Source organism: Athene cunicularia, assembly GCF_003259725.1.
Source record: "Athene cunicularia isolate RWA chromosome 1 unlocalized genomic scaffold, athCun1 chr1_part2, whole genome shotgun sequence".
NCBI classification, from domain to species: Eukaryota; Metazoa; Chordata; class Aves; order Strigiformes; family Strigidae; genus Athene; species Athene cunicularia.
Window position 1 is genome coordinate 36,069,600 of NW_020799092.1, and position 27,519 is coordinate 36,097,118.

Below are 27,519 nucleotides of genomic sequence, written 5' to 3' on the forward strand. Positions count from 1 at the left end.
GGGATAAATTAAGGGAAAGGGGCAAAATCAACAGTCAAGCTAAAGAGAGCACCTTCATTTGAAAGGGATCTTGAAAAATTTGTCTGTTGGGTCAAAATCAACAGCAACAATAGGAAGTCCAAAATGGGTAAAATGCAGCAGTGGCTTGCTGAGCACGGCAAGAGGTACGCAGCCTGCCCCCCCACAGCAGCGATCCGACCACATCAGAAAATCCTGACATGCCGACCGGGAAATTGAAATGGGGCTGTGAGAGAGCACGAGCCTGCCTATAAAGTGAGCATGATGTCACATGATATGGAATATTCCAATGATAGATCTGAGCCCAGCCTTCCAGCTGTGCTCCCTCTCAGCCCAAGGAAAGTTAACTCTATCCTGGCTGAAACCAGGACAGGGGAGCAAGTACAATCATCTTGCTTGACTCTTAAACCTAGTCCTAAAGTCTTTGAAATGAATGGTTAAGTTCTAGTGTACGTTTTAAATGTGTTCAGTAGAATATATATATCAGCGTGGCATTTACTAGTTCTCTACTGATAACTAATGATAAGGCGCAGAAGCTTTTGTTTTGCTTTTTCAAAAAAGATGCCATTTTGCAGCTCTTAATTCAATCTTCTCCCATGGAAACTGATAGGTTAACCGAGTTAATGAAGCCTCATTAGTTGTTTCTTCTGAAATAATCTGAGGTCTTGGTTATAAAACAAGCAAAAAATCCTCAAGGTTTTTTCTTGTTGACTGGACTGATTTTGTTAAGAAAGGGAAACAAATATTTGATGAAGGGAGAAAGGGTAATGTTTTCAGATATTAAATGAGAGTGGTAAAGAATTGTTCATATCTGAATTATAATGCATCTATCTCTAAAATTTATTATAACTTTCAAAGGATATGTTTTTAATCTATTGTTTTAAAAAGAAACATTTATTGTTTCTCCTTGCCTGTAGCTTTGTGTATTTAGGGAAAGAGTAATGCTGGTATTAAGTATGCTGAAGCAATCTTGTTTTCAGAAGGCATTTTCATATATTTGAGACCTGCATAAATGATAATTCTTTCTTAAGTCATCTTTTAGAATGCACTGTAAATAGTTTCTCTGTATGAACTTGTAGAATAATACAAAAATAGGGATTTCTGATGATGATTAGTCTTTTATCACCCAAACAGATTTAGATAATGAAAATTTTACGCTCCATTAGCTTACAATTTAGAGCACTCTTTCTTTCTTCCTTTTTCTCCACATGAAAGAAGAGCATTTGCTAAGGTTTCAAACGCAGCCAGCTTTAATACGGAACACAATTTAATATTTTAACTCAATAAATATAATGCTCTAAGTGATGTGATCATTAAAAAAGAACTAAAACTTTAAAGTTGCATGAGCTTAGAAATGAGCAGAAGTAAAATGGTAGGATTATACAGTGAAAAGGAGGAACTTGGGCCGAGAAAGTTTTATTTCAGATTCTTACACCTTCACAAATAAGGTCAGCTTAAGTTCAATGAATGCGTGTTCATACAAGATCTATAAATTAAATCTTTCAATAGGAAAGCAAAACTGAGCTTTTAATGCTTTTGTAATAAAGTGACTTTATTATACTTCTTAATGAAGTGCTATCACTGACTACTGGACAGAAGAAATAGTTTCATTAAACTTTTTTTTAATGTCATGAAAGGTAGGTTTAATGCTTTGTACAGCTTTAGGTCTTTACTATGTATGTGTTCTTTCAGATGAATTAATATCACATGCTGATTTATGACTGAGAGTGGTCTGTTAAATATAAGAAAACCTTTAATAGCTTTTCTTCCTATTTTATGTTCCATATTTAAAATAAATGCAGCTTAGATTTTGTGAAAAATGCTGGATTCAGAGGCCTGGTAATCTTGACAATAAATCACAGAATGAGATGTCTATAGACAAAATTCTTTATATTGCCCACCATTTCATTTAAGTCAGAAAAGTGTGGGTAACTCACTAGAAATAGCACAGTGAGAGTTCTCTGCATTTCACTCTTGAAATATTCCTGCTTAAACAAAATAAGAAATTTGTCAAACAAAACCCTTCAGTTTTGCACAATAGCAGTGTTGTATTATCCAGTAAAATTTAAACTGTTTTCAGTGTATTAAAGTTTATATTGTTTTAGATTATATTCATTATATTGTACTATTCACAGAATCACTGAATCACAGATGGTTGAGGTTAGAAGGCTCCTCTGGAGGTCATCTGGACCAACCTCCTAGCTCAAGCAGGGCCACATGGAACTGGGTGCCCAGGAACATGTCCATGTAGTTTCTGAATATCTTCAAGGAGTGAAAATCCACAAATGTTCTGGGCTGCTCAATCACCCTCACATTAAAGAAGGGTTTCCCAATGTTCAAATGGGATCTTCTGTGTTTCAGTTTGTGTCCATTGCCTCTGGTCCTGTCAGTGGATACCACTGAAAAGAGCCTGGCTCCATCCTCTTTTCAACCTGCCTTCAGGTATTCATATACATTGATAAGATTTGCCCCGAGCCTTGCCTTCTCCAGGCTGACCAGTCCTAGCTCTGTAAACATCTCCTCGCAGCAGAGGTGCTCTAGTCCCTTCATCATTGTAGCTCTTTGCTGGACTCTCTCCAGTAGCTCCAAATCTCTCTTGTACTGGATAAAGTGTGCAGTGTGGTCTGATCAGTGCTTAGTAGAGGGGAAGGATCCCCTCCCTCGACCTGCTGGCATTGCTTTGCCTAATGCAATTCAGGACCCCCTTAGCCTTCTTAGTGGCAAGGGCTCATTACTGGCTCATGGTCAACCCGGTGACCACTAGAATCCCCAGGTTCTGAAAACCTGCTTTCCAGCTGGTTGGTCTCCAGTATACACTGATACATGAGGTTGTTTCTCCCCTGGTGCAGAACTTTGTACACACCCTTGAAATTGTCTTTCATGAGTTTCCTGTCAGGCAATTTCTTCAGCCTGTTGAGGTCTCTCTGGACAGCAGTATGACCCTCTGGTATATGAGCCAGTCCTCCCATTTTTGTGTCATCATCAAACTTGTTGAGGGCATACTTTGTCTCATCAACCAGCTCATTAATGAAGACATTGAACTGGATTGGGCCCAGTATACTGACCCCTAGGGTACACCACCAGTTAGTGGCCTCAACTGGATGTTGTGTGACTGATCAGCACACTCTGGGCCCAACTTTCAGCCAATTTTCAATCCACCTATCTATTCATCTTGTCCATACTTCATCAGCTTCTCTATGAGGATCTTACAGCAGTTGGTGTCAAAGACCTTACTGAAGTTCAGGTAGACAATAGCCACTGCTCTCCATTCATCTACCAGGACAGTCATTTCATCATAGAAGATTATCAAGTTGGTTAAGCATGGATCCTCTTTGATAAAACCATTCTGACTACTCCCTATCAACTTCTTGTCATTCATGTGCCTGGAAATGGTTTCCAGCATTCGTTGTTCCATCATCTTCCCAAGGATCGAAATGTGGCTGACTGGCCTGTAGTTCTCTGTGCTCTCCTTGACCCTTTTTCAAGAATAGTGACATTTCCTTTCCTCTAGTCCTCAGACACCTCTCCCATGTCATGATCTTTCAAAGCTTACTGGGAGTAGTGTCACACTGACATCAACCAGCTTCCTCAGCCCTTATGGGTGCATCCTGTCAGGGTCCTTGGATTTATGTATATCCAGTTTGTTTAAGTGTTCACTGATCTGATTGTCTTCCATCATGGGTACATCCTCCTTGCTCCAGAATTTCTCCCTGGTCTCTGGGGCTCAGGATTTGGTGGTGGGTTCACCATGGCTGGACACCAGGTGCCCACCAAGCCACTCTATCAGTCCCCCTTCTCAACTGGACAGTAGAGGGAAAATACAACCAAAGTCTCATGAGTCAAACCATGCCCTACTGTCATGGGCAAAACAGACACAACTTGGGGAAATTGATTTAATTTATTAACAATTAAAACTAGAAAAGGATAATGAGAAGTAAGAATAAATCTAAAAACATCTTCCCCCTACCCCCTGCTTTCCCTGGTGAAAAAGGGGAGGGCCAAAAAAAAAAATAATTTGTAGGTTGAATTAAAAAACAGTAACAATAGTAAGTCCAAACAGGTAATATACAGCAGTTGCTCACCAACTGGTGACCAGTACACAGCTCACCCCCCAGCAGTGATCCTGATCACACCACACTGACTGACTGGGAAACGGAAACACAAATGAGAGAGCACCATCCCCTTATATGCTGAGTATGATGTCACATGATATGGGATATTCTAGCCCGGACCTGTCCCTCTAGCTGTGCTCCCTCTCATCCCAAGGAAAGTTAACTATCCTGGCTGAAACCAGGACACGTTCATTTCTTCCTGGGCTCAGTTTCATTCCTGATTTCTCTACCTCCTCTCCCCAAGCAGTGCTGGGGGATGGGGATTGGAGGTTGTAATCAGTTCATCACCTATTGTCTCTGCTGCTCTTTCCTCCTCATGCTCTTCTCCTGCTCCAGTAGGGGTCCTTTCCACAGGGTCACAAGTTTTGCCCTGCTCCAGCATGGGCTCTTCTCTCCACCGTGCCACATTTCCTGCCAGGACCCTGTTCCAGCACAGGCTCTCCACAGGGTCAAAGCCTCCTTCAGGCATCCACCTGCTCCAGCGTGGGATCCTCCATGAGCTGAAAGTGGATAATTGCTCCACCATTAACCTCCATGAGCTGCAGAGTGACAGCATGCATCACCGTGGTATCCTCCATGGGCTGCAAGGGAATTTCTGCTCTGGTGCTTGGAGCACCTCCTCCTCCTTCTTCACTGACCTTGGTGGCTGCAGAGTTAGTTTCTCTGAAATATTATCTCTCTGGCTGCTGTTGCACAGCAGTTTTTTTCCCATTCTTAAATATGTTATCAAAAATGTGCTATAATACCACCATCACTGATGGGCTCAGCCTTGGCCAGCAGTAGCTCTGTCTTGCACCTGTTTGGCATTGTCTTTGTTGGTTATAGGGACAGCTTCTGGCAGCTTCTCACAGAAGTCACACCTGCAAACCTCTCACTACTGACACTGCTCCACATAAACCCAATACACGACTCCTGAAGAGTGATCTTTCTAATAAAGACTGAAGTCCTATGTCACCAGGTCCCCTTTCCCATTCAGCTGTGGGTCCACATTTTCCATAGTTTTCCTTTTGTTATTTATATATTATACATATAGATGCCCTTCCTGTTGTCTGGCATCCCTGGCTAGATTTAATTCCAGGTGGACTTTATATTTCCTAACAAAATTTTGCATGCTTGGATCGGTATTAATCCCATATTACCTGTCCCTTTTTCCACCTTCTGTATGCTTCCTTTTTATGTTTGAGCTTTGTCAGGAGACTTTTGGCATTTTTGCCTGACTTCTGCTTGTTGAGATACATTGTTCTTGAATATCATAGAATCATAGAAAGGTTTGGGCTGGAAGGGACCTTAAAAATCATCTAGTTCCAACCTCACTGCCATGGTCAGGGACACCTTCCACTAGATCAGGTTGCTTTAAGCCCCATCCAACCTGGACTTGAACACTGCCAGGGAAGGGGCATCCACAGCCTCTGTGAGAAACCTGTTCCAGTGCCTCACCATCCTCACAGTAAAGAATTTCTTCCTTATATCTAATCTAAATCTACCCTCTTTGCAGTTTAAAACTGTTACCCTTTGTCTTATCACTACACTCCCTAATAAAGAGTCTCTCCCCATCTTTCCTATAGGCCCCCTTAAGTACCGAAAGGCTGCTATAAGGTCTCCCCCAGACTCTTCTCCTCTCCAGGATGAACAATCTCAATGCTTTCCCTCTATCCTCATAAAGGACATGCTCCAGCCCCCTGATTATCTTCATGGCCCTCCTCTGGACCCGCTCAAGCAGGTCCATGTCTTTCTTATGTTGGGTGTCCTAGAGCTGCACACAGTACTCCAGGTGGGATCTCACGAGAGCGAAGTAGAGGGGGATTGTTTACCGGATATTTTAAATAAAAGAAGCAGTCATAAAATATTTTTGTCTTCTAGATTTTGGGTTAATCTACCATTCCCTGAAATTCTATTTGACCACCGTAAGAGAAACACCAAATATTTGCACAGCAGGATTAAAACCTATTATATTTCCAGGATTCTCTTTCCTTTACACATCCCCAATAAAAGCATCATTCATATCATAAATCCTTCTTACAAGCCACTTTCTTCTCCAGTGAATATACATAAGTTTGGACCTTTTAAACAAATATATATGCAAAGAAGAAAATATTTTTTTTAAATATTCCAATATTGCTTGTTTTAAGAGACAGTATATCGAGAGTTTCATAATTACTGGTTTATATTATTTTATTCCAAACTACATAATGAACAGCATATGTTCTAGTTCATGGTAGAATGTGCACTTCTCACATGAGCATTGCACGGCATTTTTATATTAATTCAGACAAAATTCCTCACATACTTTAGGCACAAAACAGTACACTTATTCCTGACTAAATTATCTGGTCTGGGTCTAAGGGTTACTTTATAATAGGCTTAGCACAAACATACAAAATACAAATCTATTCCTGAAAATGTAATTGTTTTGTACAAGATGTTTGTTTGTAGTCCATGTGAGTGTTCATACAAAACAGAAATGGAAAGCATTGGCAAAGTCTCGAGTGTCAACATCATGTATAATTGCCAGATCAGATGAAAGCCATTCAGCCCACACTGACAGCATACTTAGATATAATAACCTGTTATTATAGTACGAGGTGATATTTATGCAATTACCAGATGTGCCAAGGGTTTGCTGTAGAATTAAGACAATGTGAAATCTTTCCTTGATATATTCAGATTGCATTTTTATATCAGAGTATTCTGAAGTATAAATGCAAGCATAGATACATCAAAACACAAACCCCAAAATATTTGTATAGGCTTAACGAAAAGGAACTGTGACATTATGATTGACCAGAATTATTTTTAAAATAAAATTAAAATGAAAATACCAACTTCACAAAGGTGACATTGTTATGACTTTTCTTTTCCTACTTAATGAACATTTGAAAGGGAAAATACAACTGGTGGTGTTATTTCTTAAAATAGAGGTAGTCTACCTTCCAGATGCTTTTCCAGCTTGAGTCTACATTCAGTTATGGTGAAATTATAAAAGTTGAGATATCTATATGATGAAAGTAGATATCCTGTAAAACCCAGAGTCCCTCGCCTTTCTGGAGTGGCTGCTGAAGGGCAGTAAAAGTCCCTAGGGCATTCCAGCTGGAACCTGGAAACTGTTTATGGATATTTATCTCTTTCCCCACATAGAGAGGTTTTCAGATCACAAACTCTAGAGCTCGTATTTGAAAAATTAGTTGCAAATATAATGCATCATTATTAGGACTTGATGATAGACTTGGAGATTTGCATAAATTCTTAATTCATAATTGAGGGGTGTAAGCCATGAACACTTCTGAAGACAGTAATCAGAAAATACAAGTATACTACTAGATATTGGATTTCAATTTAATTTCATTTTCATTCTCCAAAATAAATAAAGTGGAACAACAATTTAATTTGAGATATCATAGACTGCATGCAGTAGAGGGACTGTCTCAAAAAAAAAGATTAAGCACAGCACAACTTAGGAGCGGTGTTTTTGTTGTATTACTGGGTTTTTTTGATCCACATAAACTCTCTCTCATGTAGTTAATACAATATTCTTGATAGCGAACAAATTTTTAAAGTGAAATCTCTGGTAAAAGCCTATGAGTTTCTCTAAACTCTGGAGAGCGGCTCATAATATTAAGGCTCTTGACAGCAACTGTTTACATCCCCTGTCCAGGGAGAATGATGCAGTGTCTCATGAACTGGAAATTTACCTGCAACCTTCCTCCTTATTTAACAAAAGCAAGTTAGGATATCTATATAGATGAAGACGTTTACAGACCAGCTGGGTCATTACAATGTGTCAGTATGTTCCTGGTTCATCAATGACTCTGAAAAGTATTTCACAGAATGGAAACAATCTATACACAAACGTGTACATATTTACATAAACCACATGCATATGTATATACTTTGAAACAATTATTTCCAGTTGGAAGTTAAATGCTGGTTAAAAAAAACCCACATATACATACATATATAAAAAACACAAAAAAATTTTAGGGGTATATGTATGTATGAAATATAAGTGTGAAAATCTAAGTAAGTGTTAATAGACAAATTGAGCAGATGCCTTGAAGCACCTGTGGTTTAGATACCTTACAGCGAACTTATCTTGGCACTTTAGCCAGCTTTCTGTAACAGTTTTGGTTTTTTCTTTTCATTTTTTCTTTTAACATGCCATTAAGACTGAGAATGCCTCAGTAATCCAACACAGTGTATATTTTGTTGTCCATGTAACAGAGAAGGAATTTCAGCACAAAAGCAGCCTCATAAAAATGCTCTGGCTGTGAAAAAACAAACAAACAAACAAAACAAACAAAAAACAGAAAACAAAACAACCAAAAACAGACACCCTTGAAAAATTAATGTATAAGTACTTCACTAGAAGAAATTCATAACCTGAAAATAAAAGGGTAAAAACATGATAAAAAAGAGAGAAATCTGATTACATACAGACTTATAATCAATGAAAGCATTCTGTTTATGAAAAGCCTTATATCAGTGAAATAAATGAAAGATTTATAATCAATGAATCAAAAAAGGCTAACTTCCTTTTAAGCATTAGATGTAAACTGGCAGGCATTTTTAGTGAAATGTCAAAAAAAAAAAAAAAAATTACATGCAAGAGGTTGTCTCCTCTACGGATTTTGCTAAGACAAAATTTATGGCTTAAGAGACAAGTTACCAGAAAAAAGAAAACAATTTTCTGATGTAAAGGTCACATCATCACTTTCCAGATACCCATGGCATAATCTGTGTGTGAAGAACTGCCCAAATATCAATTTAATACAAAGTGCATTGTCTGCTGTGCAAATTGTACTGCAATCTGCAAACTCTGGATCATATTCACAGTAGGTAGATCAAGTAAAGAACCAAGAAAAGTAAATTAGTATGATTTACTTTCAGAGACTGATTTCTAGGGAAATCCAGACAAAACTGAAGATTATTTTAAAATACACTCTCACATATACTTTCAGTCTCATGTTTGGATATCTACTTCAATTATCTAAGAACTCTTGAAGAAAAGAACTGAGGGATATTGCAGATCTTCCTTACTATAGTTTTTCAGTGTATTTAATTGCAACTTTTTAATGAGTTTTTATCCTCTTACTCTTTACTATATTTGATTGTCTTTACATAATTATGTGAACTCCTGAAGATATTATATGTCTAATGCTCTCAGAAAATAATTGTTTTTCATAACTATTTTAATAGGGAAGTGCTCTGTTATAGTTACCATGTCCTCACTGGCATATAAATAACATTAAACTTAGAATGAAAAATAATGCACCATCAACCAGACAGATTTTCTGGAACAGTGTAGTATAACAATATGTAAACTTGTCCTCAAGATTACAGATGTGAATGAAAAGGAAATGACAGCTTTTCCAGTTGAAGCTTGCAAAAATTGAATGAACACATGCATTCAGAGAAATACTTCAATAAAACAACAAGGAAAAGGAACCATGGAGCTTTGTAGAAAATTCATCCAGAAAGAGAAATATTTAAAGTTTTCTCACATAAAAATTGACCAAAACCTTTAAAGTAAAACACATATTTTCAACCAGACTTTCACAAATACATATATGTAGACTGATATCTGTACCCATATACAGAGTTTGCTTGGGAAAGCATGAATTTAGAGATTAAAAGCATTAACACCATGAATGTCTTATGCAAATCTTACATCAGAACTCCAGAGAATCAAACACTAAATAATTTTCCCTATTCTGTGCAGAAAGTAGGAAATGTCAGTGTGATTAAAAGGGGTTTTTCTTCATGTTTCATATGATTATTTTTGTTTGATGGATCAAGAAAATGAGAACAAGTTAAAATGGTGGTGAACTGGAAACAGAGAAGGATAGTGGACTTGTATCTAAAGGAAAATTAATGACTATACTATTCTATATAAGTAGAAAATGTAAGTATGTTAAGTAACTGAGATATTATCACAAGATCAGCAATTTTTAATTCTTTCAGAGACAATGTTAAAAATTAAGAACCTACTTGGTTTTAGAAACATCATGCAGATATACTAGTGTTATCAGTTAGAAAATATTATTTTGCCTTTAAAATTAAATATGTCAGTCATGAAGAATAAATGACTGGTTAGATTTAGAAATATTATCCATATTATGAAACTCAGGCTAATAACTTAAAAATATTTTCTACCTCGAACAATATCAAAACCTGTACTATATCAAATAGTGACAATTTAAGTAGCAGAAATGAGAGTTACAAGGGCAGAGAACTAAAGAAAAAAGAATGAAAGCATACCATACATTAAACTGCATGAGACAGTTTCAAAGTTCTTTAACAAAAGCAATGGACCTGCGAGAGAAAAAATAATCTGTACCTTCCTTGTCTATTTGGCAACTTATTGTGATGCTCATCTATTTCACTGGTTTGCTGTCACCGCAAAGTGAACATTCAGATTATTCTTTTCACCTAAGATACACATGATCTCAGATACTGACATGACCTACAACTCCGGAATTTTTAGAGAGATTTCATTTGAAATGCAACTGTTCTCATTTCATTACCCCTGTGTTATTCTGACATAGAAATAAAGAGGAACAAGGAAAAACTGTGAATTCCATCAAGGTATTTTCTTAAAAGTGAGGAAACTGAACTGTTCCCAAACACCACTTAAATTTTCACATCTATTTAGAACAGACATGATCACTTTTTCCCTCTTTTGGGGAGAAAAATCCCACATTTCACTTCCATTGGATTGTGTTTTGATATTATTGTACCAACATATCCATTGTTTCCCTGATTTCTGAATGGCTGAATGCTGGTCATGTCCTTTACTTCTATCCATCATTTTGTCTTCCACTCTTTTTAGCAGTCAGTCAAATCTGTTTCACACCTTTCCATTTATATTCTGCATGCTGTTCACCATTAAAATTTCTAAGGCTGCTGTACTGTGGAATCAGTTCTCAATGTAACTGTATTACTTAAAAAATTACTGCCAATAAAGCAAAAGGAAGTATTATAAATTATGGGCAATGTCAAAGCACACACACACACACACACACACAAAATTAAACTTTTCTTGTTTCCTCTGTCAAGCATAGCTTTCAAAAATGTCCTTGACAAAGATACAGACCAATTTCTGAATACCTCTGATACTGAAATATGTATTCTTCCCTTCAGAATTGTTTAGCAGAAAAATATTTTACTGACCCAAGTCCTGACATTCCTGGCCATTACCTGACCACAAAGTAAAGGTGTATTATTAATACAATAAATTAGTATATATTCTGTCTTAACAGTTTTTCAGAAAGGTATTTTAATAACAGAATGACATTAATATTCTCAAAACTAAAAATATATTTATTATATTAATAAATTAATTTCATGTCCAGACACCTACATATGAAATTCTAACATATATTCTGTTGTCATATATATATATATATGTAACTTATTAAAATGAGCATGTGCAGAACAATGAACAAGCTGATTCAAAATCACAAAACCATTGAAAAGTTTCAAGTAGTGGCACTTATATGACACCTGTAAAATCAGTCATGTCTTAGTTTAAAAATTACAAGATCGGAATTTCAAGGAATGAAAAAGTAAAGTGAAAAATAATCTGTTTAAGCCATGACCTTGAATCTCCTTTTGTTCTAAATACTAAATATTAAACATTAAGTCTTTGCGAATATTTTGGAAATAAGTCTATTACCATAGTTGATGGGAAGAGTACCAGAGAAGGAAAAGCATCACTTTCATTTTATAATACTGACTGAGGATGTGCAACATCCACATTAGAACTTTTATTTGGTTTATTCAAGGTGATAAATGTGAGATGTGGCCCAGAATGTATAACATGTCTCTTATTTCTCCCCAGTAGATTGAATTTCTGTTGCAATTCCCAGCAGATCATCCTTGCCAAAATGAATCAGCTTCTCTAGGTTACTTCTGATATATGAAAACAATTGACTACATGTTTCTTTCTTGAGAAGCAAATACAGAAGTCATGGCAACAGTCAAAAATGACCAATTATCTCACAGATGCAATAAAAGTTTGAAAAATAGTCTCTAAATCAATTCCCACTGAAGCTAAAACTTTTCAGACTGTACTCTTTTCTCACCTTTGGTACCTGTCTTGGGGGAACACATTTGTCATTTACCCTGGGTGCTATCAACAGCTATTCTGATAAAGAAAATATTCCTAATAATTCTGCTTAAACAGTATGAAGAAAAATATTACCTCCTGACAGAATGATTAAAAGTCTTGTATATAAGCATGATGTTTACTAAGTATTTTCTCTGCATTTACTGTTTAACACATGAGTTTATCCCGTCTTCTTACCCCGAAGAACCCAGATTTTTGGATTTCTCTTGTGAAAAGGAGCTTGGAAAGATTATCCAATATTCCATACACACACACACACACACACACAAGGACATAATGTCTCCCCCTCTCTCTTTTTCCTCTTTTTTTTTTTTTTCCATTATAAATTTCCCTCAATCTCCTCATATCAATAATCTTGATTTACTAAATTTAGAGTCAGAGCAAAAATATTTCTCACCTCAAAATTTAAACTCTTATATTTCCACTGTTTTTAGTCCCCCACTGACACAGCATGGTATATCTCTTTCACAGCAGATTCTGAAGATGTTCAGATTTTGTACTTGTGGCTATTTAATACAGAACCGGAGGAGGTATCTGTTTTGCTTTGGCTCTACTTAATCCATTATTCTTACATGCAAATTAACTGATAATATATGAAGAGAGATTTAACCACAGCTGTACAGCTCACTGGTTAAAAATGGTTTAATATTACTTACAAGCTTGGTGTGTTAGGAATTTAATTTTGTATGTATCACACTCTGTAAGGGACATATCTGGAAGATTTGTCTCTTAATAAACACAAATAGAATAAATATTGATTTTATTAATCATTTGGATAATTAAATGTGTATTAACAGATATTTCATTGAGACAATACATTATGAATACTCTTTAGTTATTTTCTTTCCCTCTCCCAGACTAGCTCTCCCACTAAATGAATAACATTTCCAGAGAATAACAGCTCCCAGATAAGGGTTTCCATCTAGGTAGATAGAAGTTGTGGTTTTCACAATTGCATTTAGGTGACCACCATCTTACTCTACAGCCCAACAGAAGTACCTGAGAAAAAAAAAAAAAAAAAAAAAAAAAAAATTAAAAAAGGGAATTAAAATCTTCACTTGGTAAATAAACGCATAAATATTATTAACATCAATACAAGTCTAATGAGTCTATGTTAAGTGAAGTCACTATAGTAAATGACAGCTTCAAAAAATAACAATTTGGCCTCACAGTTGTTATCAGTCAGAAGTATCATTACATCCATTTAACAATTTACAGGGGACAGAGAAATTAAGTTGTTCATTAAATTACAGACATGTGTAGCCAAACTGAGAAATGAGTGGAGAACTTTACCTATAAAACCGTCTCTGAAAAAAAACCCGAAAACCTCTAAGCCTTTTGACTCAATCTCCCATGAGATCCTCATAGAGGAGTTGATGTGGTATGATCTGGATGCACAGATAGCAAGGTGCATTGAAAACTGGCTGAATGACTGAGCCCAGAGGATGGTGATCAGTCACACATCTAGCTGCTGGCCAGTAACTAGCCTGTCCTGACAGTAACTGACCCCCAGGGGTCAATACTAGTTCCTATCCTGTTTAATGTCTTCATTAACGATCTGGATGATGGGGCAGAGTGTACCCACAGCAGTGGGAGACAACATCAAACTGGGAGCAGTGACTGAAACATGAGATGATCATGTACCCATCCAGGGAGACATCAGTAGGCTAGAGAAATGGCCTTACCAAAAAAAAAAAAAAAAAAAAACAAGGCAATTTCAACAAGAGGATGTATAAAGTTCTATGCCTGAGGAAGAACAACCCCATGCACCAGTATATGCTGGGGACTGACCAGCTAGAAAGCAGGTTTACAGAAGAGCACCTGGAGGTTCTAGTGGTCACCAACTATAAGCCAGTAATATATCCTTGTCACAAAGGTTAACAGTAGCCTGGACTGCAGTATACTGTTAGGAGTGTTGCCAGCAGGTTGAGGGAGAGGATCTTTCCCCTCTACTAAGAACTAGTGGAGTCACATCTGGAGTCCTGTGTGCAGTTCTGAGTTCCCCAGTACAAGAAAGTTATAGAGGTAGTGGAGAGAGTGCAGCAGAGTCACAAAGATGATTAAGGGACTGGAGCATCTCTCTTATGAGGAAAGGCTTAGAAAGCTAGGACTGTTTATTCTGGAGAAGTCTCAAGAAAGATCTTGTTTAAGTGTCTGAATATATGAAAGAAGGGTGTAAAGAAGACAGTGACAGGAGTCAATGGGCACAAACTAAAACACTTGAGGCTCATCCTGAGTGTTGCATTTATTATGTGGAGGATGCCACTTGTATTCCACAGTCTTAGCTGACTTCCTGCTATATCTGTGGGAAGAATACACACGGGAAGGGGGTCTTCTATTGATTTGGGTAGGGGCAAGCAAGCAGTAGTACTAGATTCATTGAAGGCAATTGCAAGTCCCTTTATCAAGGTTAAGACTAGGCTATCCTCTAAACCACGAGTTTGGATGGGTAAAGTTCACCTGTTCTCATTCCGAGTACTTTCTTGATTCCAGTGGGGTGTCATCCATTTCCATACTACATAAAAATTTCATACTACATAAAAATACATCCATTTCCATCCATAATACATAAAAACACATGAAACCAAAACATATCTTTCCAATACAGGTTATAAATGTCATGTTTTCTAATCCTAATGTGTTATCTAACTAAACATGTGAACTTGAAACTCACAATTCACATCCTTGTTCACAATAAAATGTTACATTTTCAAAAACATTTGGTTTACAAGCACATATACAAATTAAATACAAAATCACACCAAACATAAAAATGAATAACCTTTGTGAACACTTGAGATTAGTACAGGGGAGTCCTTCATTTCAGGTATGTCTTTGTTCCAGTCCAACATCTGAGGTACTGGTAAATTGAAAAAAAAAAAAAAAAAAAAAAAAAAAAAAAAAAAAAAAAAAAAAGACTCTCTCGGCTTCTGTGTAGCCAGCACACAATGGGTTAGAAAACTATCCAAAACTATCCTTTGCCTCCCACGCATAAAGATTCTTTGGAGTGGTTAGTACCATTGCTACCATTCCAATATGTGGTTGCTTGACTAACACAGGTTGTCCTGCAGAAACCCATAGGGTTTTTTCCAGGTTTCTGAGCAATGCCAGTAGGTGGTGCTGCACCTGTTTGGATTAAATCAAAGAGAGAAAGGTCTGCGACCATCCTGTCAATACTGGATCATGTGTCTGACAGCAGGGGATATTGTTTAAGCAATTTTTGATGGGGGCAAAGGTATAGCTATTTCCTCAAAAGTTGGTGCTATGCTCCTAAAGCTAGAGATTGTCACCATAAAGTATTTTCATCTGGCTCAAATAGTTTTTTTTAGAGTTTGGCCTATGTGTGTCAGCCTGAATTTGATGGGCTCACTGGGGAATTTCAGGTGGTTTCCCAGAGTCAGTCCAATCCACCCCATGTGGCACCTGTAATTCACCAATTCCTGAACGAATTCACTCCTGGTAGGTATGTGAATTTGCTCTCTAGGTGGCTTGGCTGCTACTGCAGCAGCATTCATAGCATGACGCACAAGAATACAATGATAGACATTTGATACATATATTTTTAGACTATCTGGAAGGCCATGAATGAGTGGGGTAAAGCTGTCTGGATTGATAGGAACCAGCATTGGGGATCAATGTAATACATTCCTCTCATATATTGCTTGCATATGTGCTGCCTTTTGCAGAGAGGCTGCTAGATCTGAAAATCCTGATGTAATCTTGAGAGGATCTCCTCTCTCCTGTGTGTCTGGGACTCTAGCCCAATAAGCAGATCGAGTAGTTACTGAGTAATGGTGGTCACCTGGAGTGGTAGTTAGGAAAACTCCAGGTCCCAATTAACCTTCTGCCTCTTCCTCACTTAACAAGACCTGACCTCTGCCTGTGAGGGAAACTCGCCGTACATACTCTGTTTCCATTTCATCTGGGTGTCTAGAATATTTTTATTGTAATTTAGGTAAATCAGTGGGGGACCAGGGTATGGTATGTGTAGTATTTTGGTCTACCCATCTCCATCACTAGCTAATTCAGTCTTAATTACTGGCTGAACTTTTATGGGTTCTGAAATAAAGTCAGTGTTTTATCCTAAGTCACTGGCATCATACCTATTGTTTCCATCCCATGTTTCAGTATCATCACAACATACTAAATTATTAATATGTTGGACTGAATTAGAACATATTTGATCAATTACTTTATCAAAACTTTCCTGCAGCTGTTCCTCTCATTTCTCAGCTGCAGCCAACAGTTTTTCTAACTGCTCTGTTTTTCTTAAAGTTCCATTTTTCCCCATGTCTCCCTTTCAAAAGCCAATGATGCTTTAAATACCTTTTTTTCTGATTCCATAGTTTGATATTCTACATTTGCAATCTGTCAGGGGGGCTTTTGATTTCCTGTTGTGTGCATGATAAACAAGCCCCCAAGTACACAAATAACTCCTTTACCTTTTCCTATTCTTATCTTTTTGTCAACTCTTACACTGTATTATTTGTTCTACTACTTCATACTCATCTTTCCAAAATTTCTGGGCCCATTCCATCCCTGTTTGGGATGGTGCACAGTTATCTTCCTGCAGCAGTTTATCCATGGCAATCCTGTTCATGATGCCAATTTAATGTTACATGTAATGTAATGAATTAACTGGGTAAAAGATTAATCCCCTTGCGTTCTAGCTGATTTTCAGATATTAGAGGGCTAGGGGTGGCTGGACTTGTCTCTTAATAGCTATGCCAATTATTACTTTAACTATAGGCCTGACACCAGATGCATGAACAGCCCATGTGCTGTAGGTCTAATTGCATTAAGAGAAGCAGTCAGGTTCACAAATAGTATGGTTTATTCTTATGCAACATCTACAGATTCTTTGAGATTGCCTACAGTAAGTGCACAAATGGCAGGTTGGTTATATAGCACTACAACCAAAAAATCAGTTGCAATCACATACACTTAATTCCCAGGTAATCATTCTGAATAACTGAGGGCCCAAATATTAACAACAGCTGTCCCTTCTGGGTCAGACAAGGAGCACAAACCCATCGATCTGTCCCTCCAATTTGGCACTGGGTTATCCCTCTGAGTTAGTGTCCTGGTTCAGCTAGGATAGGGTTACGTTTCCCCAGCAGAGAGGGGGAAGGGATCTCCAGCCGGGTTATTCAAACCATGATGACGTCAGGTCCGGTGCGGCAGCATGGGAACTTTTTCCTTTGTGGCTTTTGGTGGCAGGGAGCATTGTGAGCAAGCTGTCTTTAACTATTGCAGTATTTCTCTGTATATCTTCTGTTCTGTTCACTGTTATTGCTGTTTATTGTTGTTATCATTGCCACTGTTGTTGTTCAGATTGCTTATTACACTGTTGTATTAAATTTCTTCTTATTTTACCCCGGGGTTTGTGCCCTACTTATGTCCGAGGGTGGGGGAGGGACAACGGCAACGTTGTCTCCGGTCCCGGCAGGGCTTAAAAGCATCACAGTTAGATACAAACTCAGTGTAGTATTTACCTAAGTATGTGTGTGTGAGTGGGTGGGACTGTGGTCAAGCCATTATCTTTTGAGTAACGACACAGCACATTCCTTGGTGCAAGATGTGTGCTGTTTTTTTGTGGGAAAAGAGGAAGAATTAGACCTAAGGTCCACAGAGTACTGCAAAACAGTCCTTGACAGAAGGGGAAGAGCAGGAGACAAATCTGCATAGTCATGTCAAATGTACCTTGTGAAAAGAGGAAGAATGGGATCACACAGCCTCCACCTCGCCTTGCATTCCTCCTTGGTGCCATGGCAACACATATCATTGGATCTCCATCCTGTCCTCTGTTTGTTCTGGGCACCATGTGTGTGTTTTACAGATTTTTTTGTTGTTTTGTTTTTCCCATGCTTCCAACACTGAGTATCAGGAAGATTAGACCAAATGAACTCCAGAAGTCCCTTCCAACCTCAACAAGTCTGATTCTGTGATTTTGTGATTCCGTGTTTTCAGCAATTTTTTGCTAAAAGTGTTCTGTTACAGAATTACATGCTTTGGAGAAAAATTACTTAATGTTCAGATTTTCCTTTATCAGTCTCTACAAGGAGTCCTCTGTGTCCATGACCAATTATCTTTTTTTAAGTACTTTCATTATAGTTTTTGTTACAAATCATGCTGTGATATAAGAGAACTGATTAACTTGGCCATTGTGTTCTTCCTCTTCTTGACTTCCCATTTATTCACTTTGATAAAACACCACCTCCGGCATTTATCTTTCTTTAAAGGTGTCTTGCAAAAGAAAAATATCTAAAACTGCAAGCAGTCAACGATATGCTAGTGATACCATCCTCACCTGACAAAGTGTTTACTTTTGATCTAACTTAAAATTTTATTCATTAGAATGATCTTGCAGGGGTTTCTTTGGAAAAAAGCCCCAATACTGTCACAAGGTTGATGATAATTTTGGTTTTATACTTCCTTCCACTAAATAACAAATCCATTATTGTCCTATTGTAAAAATCAACAACCTCTTTAGTCTTCATAACATTTTTAATGCTTATTGTTCAAGTACATGGAAAAACAACAACAACGAAAAAACAAACAAACAAACAAACAAAAAAATCTTGGTCTATAAGGCAAAAGATAATTTTGCCTTCAGATGATGTATGTGACTGACATTAATTTATGCTATGGCACCTTTTGGAGTATGAATGATCTATGAAAAGGAGTGTGGGGTGATTCAGCAAAAGACGACTGGTTGAGATCCCTATCTATTTTGTGCTCCATATAGCAAAAGACTTCCACATTTTATTGTGACACATACGTTGGTTATCTTTTCTGATATTTTAGATGATTTATACTGAAATCAAATGTCCAAAAGATTTTCCTCCTCTCTGATATTAAGGTGGAATCTGAACTGCTCTGCATTCACAGATTAAAAAAAAAAAAAAAAAGGTTAACTAATTTTTTACTTTCTCTTATGCTTCTGGCCACAGCTCATAATACAAATGGAATAATTTGGTGGACCTATGGAAAAAAAAAGATCACTGAAAACACCGATGTACACCATCCTCTGTTGTACTGAGAAATTGATCTACTTAGTTGCATCAACACTGAGAAACTGCTTTACAAGATTGTAGCTTGAAATAGTGTTTACTGAGAGGGTTTTTCCATAACCTTTTGACATTTCACATTTCTTACAAACTGCAGCATAAATTTTTGCTTACTATTCCCCTTTATTTCCAATGCATTATTAATGCCAGAATATTGCAATCTGCTCTGTCCTTGTAACAGAAAATAAAATAATACTGTGGCTTCATAAGTAAATAAATCAATATCTATTCTCTGAAAATAAAATGGAAGGTCTCTGAATATTTAAAATTATCACATAATATGATGTATTTTTTCTTTAACTGATTCTTGCCACTATAAATGACTCTTGATTGTTTCTTTATTAGAATAAAGACAATATTTTAGTGAATAAGAAGTCATATGGAAGAAGTTAACTACAGATGGGTTTGTAAGAAAAGGCTCTAACCTAAAGTGGAATATTCACAAAGGATTTGTTTATGTATGTATTTGCATTTCTTGATGCCTTAACAGTAACTTCAATGGAAAGCTTCCAAAGGATTAATTGCTTGGTTTTGCACATGTTCTTTATTTATCATCATTAACAAGCCTGTTTGAAAGACGTTTTTTATGGTGTAATGTATCATTTACTGAAATTCTCTTTCTGGCAGGCTGACAAAAGGAGTATATTAGATGTTATGCTGTCTAATTACATGGTTTGATTTTAGTAATCATTTCCAATTTGTTGGTCTCAAGACACAGGAAGATAGGGGAGTAGAATATTGTAGATCAAATCTTACAACTTTTGCCACCAGATCTATATATAAGATAGAATAAAACTGTTGGGAGAACGTATTTAGTACAAAACTTGTGCTGAAAATAATTAAGTCATTGGAGAGATTTTCTAGATTGTCCTGAGTGAGGAGTAAACCATTAAAGAAACAAACATACCATAGAATATTTGCTTTGAATAATAATAGTACAAAGTCATAAATTCTAATCTATCCAAACCTAGTATTGAGGGCAATTAAACCGGTCAAAAGTAGACTACTATATTTAGATTATTTTACAGATTACATTTCTTACCAATTTTTATCACAAGATTTAAGTGTAAATAGTAGTAAGAATGCATTAGCTATAATTAGAACTAGAAATTAGTATGTTAAACACAATCTGCTGATTTTTTCTCAAAATATATGAATGCTAATATTTTTTTTTTTAATATATGGTGGAAATATTAACTTCATACAGTAAATCAATGTCTGTCATTTTAATAAACTTATTTTGCAATTCATTAAAATTGCTACCATTTTAAATTCTTTTTGATGATACCGCAATTTTTAGTTTAATGTAAATTTCTGTAGAGATACTACTTATATCAATGAAAGAATTCTCAATACCAGCTTTCTAGTGTGGATACATTAACAAATTAAGTAAAAATAAACAAACATGCAGATGAAACATCAGTTACACTATTGTTACTTCAGGTTTTTTAAACCTGGAAAAAAAAAAAGAGTATGATTTACAATTTAACTAGAATGTAGTGAACAATTTAAGAGTTAATTTTTTTCAAACAGAGAAGAAGACTAGGCTTCCTCTATTGGATTATTAAGATTTTATTTCTAGACTTCAAAAACTAGTACTCTAGGTAAACTAATATGACATGTTAGCTCATGTTCTCAATCTTGTGAGTGCTTCTGTTCCCCTTATGTTAGCATGATTTGTTTCCAAAAGTCTTTTTCCAATTAATCTCTTAAATTTTCCCAAGGGTGGGTTTATCAGAATTTTTCAAATTCCTGTCTTCCTTGAATCATGACTACTCTTGTTAAAAGGAAGAGGGGAGAGTTTTGATATCTGAAAGCAAGCTCTAAGGAGAGACAAAGACTGTTTAAACTATCTAAAAAGCAGTTATATCATAGGAAAAATTATAATGAAATGAGCAAATTCCTTAGAGAAATTAAATGCTCAAAAATAAATCTTTCCAAAGATTTGCACACTGAAGGCAGCATTCTCAGAGTTTAACAAGGCAACAGCTGTATAATATCAAAAGGATGGCTAAAACCCAAACTCATTCTCTCTACAACATGAGTGTATACTGAGAAGGTTATAAAACATTCTAGTTATGCAGTGATACTTACATCATATACAGTATCACATGATGGTTTGGGTTGGAAACGGCCTTCAAAGATCATCTAGTCCAACCAACCTGCCATGAGAAGAGACATCTTCCCCTAGATCATGTTGCTCAAAGCCCTGTCCTGCGGCAATTGAGGCACAGACTCTCCACGAAGTGCAGAAGGAAAGACACTTTATTATTACAATAGTACATATTTATGCTCTCGCCAAAGCTCTTATTTCATAATTAGCCAATCAGCAATTAGACAGCTATCAACCTTTTCTCCTATCAGCATAAGACCACCCTAACACAGGCTGTGCAGACCAATCAACTTCTTGTTCACGCGGCGGTAACTTCTCACAGTTCAGTACTTTTCCACAGTTCAGTGTTGCAGCTGTCCCTTGTTTTCCCCTGCCACCTTGGCACAACTCAGCAGTTTCTTTTCTTTCTCCCAAGGCCTGATTCTCATCAAAGACTTGCTGCTTCTCAGGGGCTGTGCAGAGCTGACAGGCCAATGTCAACTTGCCTCTCTCCCACACTATCCAACCTGACCTTGAGCACTTCCACTGGTGGGCCATCCACAGCTTTTTTGGGAAAACATTTCCAGTGTACCACCACCCTTATGGTAGAAATTTTCTTCCTTATGTCCAATCTAAACCTATCCTCTTTCAGTTTAAAACCGTTGCCCCTTGTTCCATCACTATGGGCCTTGGTAAAAAGCATCTCTCCATCTTACTTACAAGCCCTCTTTATATACTGAAAGGTTGCAATAAAATCTACCCAGAACCTTCTCTTCTTCAGGCTGAACAACTCCAACTCTCTCAGCCTTTCTTCATAGGAGAGGTGTTCCAGCCCTCTGGCTATTTCTGCAGACCTCCTCTTGACCCTCTTTAATAGGCCCACATCTTGCTTGTACTGGGGACTCCACAACTGGATGCAGTATGCCAGGTAAGGTCTCAGAGCAGTGAGAGAACCACTTCCTGTGACCTGCTGCCCATGCTGCTTCTTATGCAGCCCAGGATACAGTTGGCTTTCCAGGCTGCAAGCACTTGTTGCCAGCTCATGTCTAATTTTTCATCCACCAGTATCCCCAAGTCCTTTTTCTTAAAACTGCTTTCAATCCATTCATCACCCAGTCTGTACTGATATTGGGGACTGACCTGACCCAGGTGGAGGACCTTGCACTTGGACTTGTTGAACTTCATGAGATTCACATGGGCCCATTTCTCAAGACTCTCAAGGTCCCTCTGGTTGATATCCCTTCCTTCAAGCATGACATCTGTACTACTCAGCTTGACGTGATCTGCAAACTTGCTGAGGGTGCCCATTATCTATGTCATTGATGAAGATATTAAATAGTATTTGTCCCAGTATGGGCACTTGGGGGGCACCATTCATTACTGTTTTCATTTGGATATTAAGCCACTGAGCGTAACTAGATGTTGCCATCCAGCCAATCCCTTATCCATCCAACAGTCCTTCTACTAAATGTATATCTCTCCAATTTAGAGGCAGGAATGTCCATACCATAGACCTTACAGAAAAAAGTCCAGGTAGATGACATCATTTACTCTTCTCTTTTCCACTGATGAAGTCGCTCCATTGTAGAAGTCCACTAGATTAATCAGGCATGATTTGCCCTGGGTGAAATCATGTTGGCTGACTCTAATCACTTTCCCACCTTCCATATGCTTCATATCTCTGAACGTTATTAAGCATAATAGATTATATCAATAATTTTAATCTTGATGTTCCCAACATGATAAAGAAGATAAATATTAGACAAACAAACAAACAAACAAAACCAAAAACAAACAAAAAACCCACCCCAAACTTTTACTGATATTTTTGGTTGCTTCCTTCTTGTGAATCAGTTTCATGTCCTCTACTAATTCCTCAGTGAAAAAGTCTCACTGTTATATATCCTCACTCTGTTTCTCCCTATAAGTCATTGTTTTTTTAGGACTTTTTACACTTGTCTAGCCTCATTTTTAGATAAACTGTTTCATGTGTCTGTCATTCTTGTTGTATTGCCTACTTTTAAACATTAAAAAAAAAAAACAAAACACAGGATATAAGATGAAAATATACAACTAATTTAGGGAGTAAGTGCCGGGTATAGTCTGTCACCTCCCAGAAATTTGTGGCTTAGAGACACCATGAGACATAATCAGCTCTCTTTCATAGCCCACAATAGATTTCTTTCCCATTTGCTTGTCTACTTGATTTCTCAGCCTCTCTGAATTTCAGATACTCAGAGTGCCCTGGGACAGGGACTTCCCAAGATTACTAACATGATTTGTGATAAAGTTCCATCTTCCTTTTCCTCAGTGCCTGCCACCATATTGCATGAGGATGGAGGTAGGGCACAGCCGCATAACAGGGTGAACTATTGCTCCTCTTGCCCACCCGCCTGGGACTACACAACCGCACCCCTTCACACTTGCCTCTTTTCCATCCCAGGAGCTCCACTGTACTGAGAAGCTGTGCCTACAGAGCCCTTTTCCTTCCTTTCTCATCCTGATTGCCCTTCTCTTTGTGGTTTCCAGACCTGTGCTATGCTTTTCAGTTAGGTGGATGCTGGTTGAGAATATACGTCACCTTTCACATGTTGCTGCAACCTGATGAACACACGTTTGAGTTGGACAAAGAAGCAGTAAGTCCATGATGTCTATTTTGGAGTGGAAATAACCGTTCCAAAGCCTGGCACCACATAATTGATGCTGGTGGCGTGTGTACATTATTATACTGGAGCTGGGAGCAAAGAAATTCACTACTGTCTCCCCCAGCCACTCAGTGCTGAGACCTTCTGCATTTCTTCAGAGGTGGCTACTGTTGCCATCCACCACATTTTGTCACCATCCCCTAGTAAGTTTTGTTCATTGGTCTGTCACCTCCTTTTCCAGTTCATTATTTCAGGTCACCGTTCTCCTCTCACTGTGGGGAACCCTCAACAATTATTCCTTGCCTTGTTTCCAAAGCAGTAATCACTAGGCCACAGGAGGACTGTCCCCTCTAGCTCATCATATCTTGGTTTCTTTAAGACCCTGAGAACCATGTAAAAAGCCATGCTGAAATCCAGCTAAACGATTTTGAGCAAATATCCCATGTTTAATGTCTCCCAAAAAGAACTTCTAGGTTTGTGGAGCATGCCTTTTGCATTCCAAACATGTACTGGCTTTTTTTTTTTTTTTTTTTTTTTATTAGTTTCTTGTATTTGTCTTCTGTGTACAGCAGAATTCTAGACTAGTGTTTCCTTTATCATTCTGGGAACACCTCCAAAAGCTTGTAGCCATACTTTTTGTCTGTTTTCAAGAATTGGACTAGATGTCAGCCATGTTGTTTAGGATTTACTCTGTGTGTTATTTAATCAGACCAGTCCTCATTTTTGCTGTTGTTTATATTTTTTTCTAGATGGAATATGTTTTCTCCAATATATTAATTTAACAATCTTTATATCTTTATAAGTCTAGACTGAAATTATTGTAAAAAGTAATTTTATTAATCTTTCTAATTATTCACATTGTTCCATTTTTGAGGTTAAACACTGCCACAGGAGGGTGGGGGGAGAGAGAGAGCAAGAGAGAGGGTGCACTGCTACAACGTTACTGCAGTATTTTACTTGTGTGTGTGTGTGTGTGTGTGTGTGTGTGTGTGTGTGTGGTTTTTTGTTTGTTTACTTGTTTGTTTTTGTTTTTGTTTTTCTGGAAAGTTGCTGGATTTTAGATCCTGTAACATTCTGAACACTATCCTGCACACAGGACAGACCTAGGTCAAGAGCTGCTTATTGTCTTTTTGGCTGTCTAAATCACCCAAGAAGCAGTCAACTTTCAGGTATAAGCCTTTCTTAATATGCAGCATTGCTCTTGCACTGACATAACTAATCTAACATTAAAAGCATTAGTCAATGGCCTCGGAATCAGATTTTCAGTTTTATGTGTTTTTTTTTCTAAAGGAAATCTTGTTTTTTATATTTATTGTCATATGGTTCACTTAAATGGGAGTTAATGGAGACTACCTTTTAGCATTTTTATCTGAAGTTTGGGAACATATATTTTATTCTTGATTGTAACCAGCAGTTTGTATTGCTTTTCCATTCTGTTTAGATGAAGACCATCTATCCCACATGTGTTTCATATTCCAAATAAATCTAAATTCTTCATTCTTACAGCATTTGAAATATTCTTGAGACTCTGTCTCACTTTGTCTTCCTCTGATGTCCCATGTTCCTGCAAACATTTCTGATAATGCTACTATAAATAACCTGTTCTATAAACTGTAATCTAAATGCTTATAAATTTTTCCACAGGATTTCTCTCATTTCTTCTAAGATATGTCTATGATAGTTAGAAGTCTGATATCAGGAAAGCATTAAGTCATTTACTACTCTTCAGATTTATTTTTTACTGATACAGGATACCCTGTCTCATTTAATAAAAATATCATTTTAAAACTTATAAAACACCTTAAACATTAAAATTCCTACCTCACTGGACTTTTATATTGGTAACTTCGTTTTAGGCTTCTTGCACTTTGTACCCAAATTAGTAACAGCAGTAAATATTGCACGTTCATTCTGACTTGATCAATATTAAAGAATGTTCTTGTCTAGTTTCACAGCTGATTTGATTAAGTTATTTCATAACTGATTCAGTTGTACAAAAAGATTTTTTATCTAGAATGAAACAATGGTTTTAAATGTGTTTTAATCTTCTGGATGTGTTTATATTTTGGCTATGTCTTGTTATTACAAAATGGCTGCTCTACAGTTTTAGCATAAAAGTGTGTACTGGAATATTAGTCCTCTTGTTCAAAACATGTTTTGGTGATATTATCATAATCACTTATTTTGCTACTTTACAGGCATCTAAAAGATAGCATCTTCCAATCTCCCTCTTCTCCTCACAATGATGTACACCATAGACCACCTCCTGATTACAACCTGTCCCTGGCAGAGAATTTTCCTTGTCTGACATCTTTGATACTTCCCCACAAATCACTTTAAGCATCTTTCATATGTACGGATTGTTTCACCCTCTCCACACTGATGAATCTGTGTGAAATCTATTAAGCTTTAAGTGTCTGAGTTACAGATATGCACACTGTCAAGAGAGGAACACTTTTTTATTAGGCTGTAATTCACATTTAGCTTGAGCTAAATTAAGATAACAGGCACGTAAGAGCACTTATGACATCAAAATATGTGATAAGCAAATATATTTATAAAAGACATGAAAAAATAGGAGGAAAAGCACTCTATTTACACTTGATTTACATCTGTAAGGTCTCTTATTCTCTTAAAGTCAACTAATTTATGATAAATGCTTTTCTGACACACACCTCATCAGGGATCCTGTCTTTCTGTGTATCCCATGTCTCAGATGGTATTATCAGATACACTTTTCTCCTCCAAAGGAAGTCAGTTTTCACAGCTTATGTTCTTTTTGGAGTCCTCTAAAAGGAACACAGAGATATAATTTCACACTTAGCTGCCAACCCAGTGTAATTCTTTTCTCTCCCAAATGTATTTGCTTCTAAATCTTTTGGGAGAGAGAGAGATGTGTTAGGATCCAATTAAGTCTTGTTTCATGCTTTTAGGTATAAAAAATTCTGTTTCTTTGTCAGAACAGATGTCAGCTTCTGATCTGATTTGACTTTAACCATTCCTTGACTCAACAGGTGGTCCTTCATAACAGCTCATGCTGTACCTTTCATTATAAAGTGTCTACTTTCACCATATTTTTTATTAGTCTATCCATTAAGTGCATTTGTAGTAAGCTTTTAAATGGAGTTTGATACATGTAAGTTATTTATGCAGAGCACGTAATAAAATCCACAGTTAGGCTTTAGGCTATCCTGAGACATAGTTCCAAATTCCTGGAAAAAGATTAAAAATAGGTGTTTTTAAAAGACATCTAGTTATTGTCAGCGTCATAGGTGATAGTTTTTCCTTTGCATTCTTTTCATGGTATGACTGTTGTCTGTTTATATCTGACTTTTACAGAATCAGAGAGACACAGAACCTAAAAATGTAATAACCTTGCGTTAGAATGTCAAAATACATACCTAGACAAAATTTAACAAAACAGATTCTTCAAAATTTTTAAATGCAGAATTAAACC

At 37.0% G+C, this 27,519-nt stretch overlaps 1 long non-coding RNA gene across 1 annotated transcript in view; it reads right to left on the bottom strand.

The window, feature by feature from the left end:
• Positions 1-8,447, bottom strand: part of LOC113491512 — a 17,877-nt gene extending 9,430 nt beyond the window's left edge. Inside the window, exon 1 of the long non-coding RNA XR_003400425.1 lies at positions 8,413-8,447. This is a non-coding gene — a long non-coding RNA (uncharacterized LOC113491512). The remainder of the gene's footprint in view (positions 1-8,412) is intronic.
• Positions 8,448-27,519: the final 19,072 nt, after the last annotated feature.